The sequence below is a fragment of the Diaphorina citri genome, unplaced genomic scaffold (assembly GCF_000475195.1).
Source record: "Diaphorina citri unplaced genomic scaffold, Diaci psyllid genome assembly version 1.1 scaffold1793, whole genome shotgun sequence".
Taxonomy (NCBI): domain Eukaryota; kingdom Metazoa; phylum Arthropoda; class Insecta; order Hemiptera; family Psyllidae; genus Diaphorina; species Diaphorina citri.
Genome location: NW_007379219.1, coordinates 20,965 through 26,075, shown reverse-complemented (window position 1 = coordinate 26,075; position 5,111 = coordinate 20,965).

Here is a 5,111-nt window from a genome sequence, read left to right as displayed (position 1 = left end):
CACCTTTTGGCGGTTTTTAGCCGGATTTATGGCGGTTGGGCGTCTTGGATTACCAAAACTCAATGTAGGAACAGGTGAAAACGACCTGATGTATGGGTTTAAAGTTCAGAGATCGAAAACGAGGGCTCTATTATTATTTAAATAGTGGCTTGCGCGGTTTTTTCGCCAGTTTATGGCGGGTTGGCGTCTGGCATAGAATTGGTTTTCAAAACACAAGCGTAGGAACAGTGTAAACTGTTGATGGTATGGTTTAAAGTTCAGAGATTCGAGAAGTGCAAGAGCTCTATAAAACAAATGTCTGTCTGTCTGTGTGTGTGCCTTGGTTGACTTTCGTGGTTCAAAACATAGAGAGCGCTAGCAGCTAAACGTTGACTGAGAAGTCACGTACCAGTGGGAGTACTACACTATGTGTCCTTCGCCCTATCCACCCCCGGCAAAACGATTCAACGATATTATTAACTTATTTCGCTTTTGGCGTTTTTTCTTTAGGGAACTTACTGCATGGTGTAACATATATGACACACTAAGGTTTTACCGGTATATCTCGGTTAAAAAAAAAGATAAAATTTTTTTAAAAAGAATGGGTATCTTAGAATTCTCTAAGGCAACACATATATTTTTTTCGGCAAAAAAGAAAAAATCATGCACTTAAGGGTTAATGATTCTAACGATGTGCAAAAGTGCGTCCTTGTCTAATTAGTATGCGCACCGGAGCGCAATCGGCTGACAAATGACATAATTGTTATCGCATTAGACACTTGCACTGTCACTGTTTGTTACTAAATCTATACTAATACTATCTAGGTACTAATGTACCTATGTAGCTGATTGCTAGTTTCCTAGTGATCTAATTCTGTTGGAATCGATATTTTCAAGTAGCCATCAGCCTAGCTATTGTTGGCTTGGAGGGCACCTGCCTAAGTCACTCGATTCCCGCTCGGGGCAGCATCCTATTGCGATAAGGTTCGTTCTGGGCTGGTTTTCTCCAGGGTTTTAAACCCCAATCCTTCCAACACCGTGAGATAGGTGCGTTGCCTATCACGAACACGGAAATATAAATATACAAGTTAGCTACCTATTTTAATAAGTGAATATAAAAGTGCAATTTTCAGTATTTTCCAAGCTGCAAAAAATTCGATCAAGCATGCATAATAATAAATAATTAATACCTAATCATAATTACCCAGATACATACATAGATACTACCTATAATTATGATTTATTTAAAGTCAATAATAAATGCAACCATTAATGTGTTTGTGCGCATACGTTTCTGCGCAGTTCTTTCTGCTCCTCCGCTAGCGCACTTGCATAGTGGTGCTACGTAAAGGACGAAAAAAACAACTGCGTAAAGAATCACACAGGTGCATCTTGAAGTGAAGGTGCGATGATCTTCAATCATTCTTTCTCTCAGAAATATTTTTCACAGGTCTCCTGAATGTGGTGCTACTCAAATCGCGCCGTTTCAAAAGGATGACAGCGTAACCCCTGTGAAAGAAGAATATTGAACTGGCATATTGATGCCAAAATCACTTTTTCCAGCAAATCTCGTTCCCGTTAGGTAGCTCTATAAACTATGTTTATAGACTTTTTAGTCTTTCCTGAAAAGTTTACGAGTACAATATGTCAGATTTGCATATGCTAGCTGATTCAATGGAGCAGTTGCATTTGGGTAAAATTTATGATTAAAAGGTCGATTTTTATGAAAAAAGTTTTGAAAAATCCAAATCTGAGGTCAAAACTACGAAAAAATAACTGTAAAATGTCGAAAATTCAATTTTTATTCTCCGTCAGAGTCCTGAACTCTGACGTCAGACTTCAGGAGATGCGCAGAAACGTATGCGCACAAACATGAATTGCGCAAAAATGCATGCACACAAACTGGTTAATGTGTTGCCTGCGAGGGAGCTTTGCTCGGAACATTTGATGTGACGTCATACGGGAACGTATGCCGTGACGTCAGAGTTCAAGATTTATCGGTGTTTTTTAAATCGATTTATCTCGGGATCTAGAAGTCGTGGAAGAAAAAGAAAAGTTCCGGAATCCCTCATTTTCCCAGCTTTTTGACTTTGAAACATCCCTCAAGTAAGCGCAACTGTTCTATTACCCTGGTATTTTTTGTGGCTTTCTTTTATGTAGCAGGGTTCTTTCACCCCCACCAGTATTATTTTACAGTCCAATCAACATCGGCGCAATTTAATACCGCTCGGTTAATATCTAACTAGGCTGGCTAATAGAAAATAAAAACACTGCTAATCAATTCATAAAATAAAAAAAAAATCATATTTCAGACTGAAAAGTTTGTACTTACCTATAATCATTATTTATTCATATTGCAGTTCATTAATTTATTTTGTACTTATAATTAATTTACCTATGTCCGAGTCTGGGTACGCATAAGTAAGTGCTTTTCTAGGACTATGTAGTGAAAATTTACATTATTTTAATTTACATAGATACACCTACGTATGGTGGAAACTTACAAAGGATTTCCTCAATGTAGGTACCTAATATGCTAAGTATCTGTACAATGAAGAAGGGATAAGGATGTCCGCATTCTCCCTGTCTTAATTATTATAAAATTAGATAAAATAAGAACAAGTAAAAATAAATAAAATTAAATCAGTAAGGTGTTTGTTTACAACTCATGGTAAAGTGTTTGTTTACAACTCGTGATTTCACCTGTTGTTTCCTCATATGTTTAGCCGCCTCTGTAATGTTTCTTACCACGTGTTTCACGCTGACGTGCTACATGTGTTAAAAGCATTGAAACAATTCTTATCACGATAAAAAAATATCCATCTGTAGATTTTATCTACCTATTAGATAGATATTAGATAAAATCGATACATATTAAAAACATCAACTACTATGTATGTACAATAATTGTAGATAGGTATGTACCTACGTACTTATTCATAGGTAAATAATTTAAATATAACTTTTTGTTGTTGTAATATTCATACCTACCAAAGTACTGAGGTATTTCTACAGAAATTTTATGACTGACACTTCTCACGACGCGACGCACCGCTTATATTATTATAGGTACCTATAATCGTCACACGCCTTGGCAGAGAGAGAAATTTGGCAGCAAATGATGATGTCAGAGTTCTTTGCCATGTCCCTAGACCGGCCATCCACATTACAGTTTGCCTGTGCAAGCAAAACTGTGCAGGTAAACCTATTCTGCGAAATAATTGAGATAGGACCCTTAACTTGCATAGCACTCTTCTAGAGCAATCTCACACGAAAGCCCAAGTACAGATTGAAAAACATTTGTTTGTGAAGAGTTGCGCAAATGTTGCGAAACGTAAATGTTTCACATGTTGAGCAAAATGAGATAAAACCTAGTGTAAGACAAGAAAAATGTTTCATAAGTCAGTCTGATTTGGAGAGTAAAAAAGTTGCGAGATAATTCTTGCAAAAACATTTCTGGATTGTTGAGAAACAATGTTTCTGAAGAAAATGTTGATGATGGCACAAGACAAGACTAGAAAACTGCCACGCCTGGCCCGGTACTTAGTCATAGCGTAAAGATATCTTTAGCATTACCCACTTGACATACTTGTGTTGCAATGGTGTTGCATAGGGGTTGACTCATCAGGAATGGAGAAATTCGTTGACACTCAGACTAAAGTTATTCCCACGTGTATGCCACTTTGTTTTCCACAGATTTTGATCTAATGATTGATCCATCAAAAATTTCATATTGATCTAGAGATCAAGATTCATCAATAAGTTCGTTTTTGAAAGGTCCCGGTCAGTTCTGAGAGAAAGCGCAGGGGTTTTTTTTTGGGGGGGGGGGAGTGTTTCACCGCTGCGCAGCGCGTTTATTTCGTAGCGTTCACAACTGCTACATTCCGGCCCTGAAAATACTTATGCATATTGGGAGTCTGCCCCTGGAAATACTTAAACATGCGTCACCAAACAGTTATAATAGAATAAGTTATAGTTAACAGTTATAATATGTTTAATTTTGCATAAGTAAACCGAATAGTGTTTGAATATAAACAAAACAGTAGTGTCTCTGATCTGTTTAATAATTCTATTCTATTCTATTCCATTCAGACTCTGTTTAATGATTCTAACGATGTGCAAAAGTGCGTCCTTGTCTAATTAGTATGCGCACCGGAGCGCAATCTGCTGACAAATGACATAATTGTTATCGCATTAGACACTTGCACTGTCACTGTTTGTTACTAAATCTATACTAATACTATCTAGGTACTAATGTACCTACCTATGTAGCTGATTCCTAGTGATCTAATTCTGTTGGAATCGATATTTTCAATTAGCCAGCCTATAGTTTATAGTTAGCTTGGAGGGCGTCTGTTTTGTAAGCGCCAAGTTGCATGTTCGATTCCCGCCCGGGGTGAATTTCATGCTATACCAATCGGGTTTGTTCTCGGCTGGTTTTTTCCAGGGTTTTAAACCCCAATCCTTCCAACACCGTGAGATAGGTGCAATGCCTATCCAAGGACACGGAAATATAAATATACAAGTTAGCTACCTATTTTAATAAGTGAAGATAAAAGTGCAATTTTCAGTATTTTCCAAGCTGCAAAAAATTCGATCAAGTTGTTAGATGCAAAAAATTCCATCAAGCATGCATAATAATAAATAATTAATACCTACCTAATCATAATTACCCAGATACATACGTAGATAATACCTATAGGTAATTATAATTTATTTAAAGTCAATATTAAATGCAACGCTTTTATAAGAAGGGACGAACCCTACTTGGGTTCCTTTTTAGGTAAAACTGCTTCTCTAATACAGAATACATATTGTTAAGAAGCAGTTGTAAAAAGAATCATGTTGATATCTCCATTATTCATCAAGATACACGAGTTTTTGTAAAATCCTCCCAATACTTTTCAATGAAAATCAAGAACTTCAAGGGGGTTTTTCTCGAAATTGGATTTTTTCCCTTCTTGCATTAAAACTCTTCAAAATCCTCTTTTGTAAAATCCTCTCAATACTTTTCAATGGAAATCAAGAACTTCAAGGGTGTTTTTCTCAAAATTGGATTTCCCTTCCTGCATTAAAACTCTTCAAAATCCTCTCTTGTAAAATCCTCTCAATACTTTTTAATGGAAATCAAG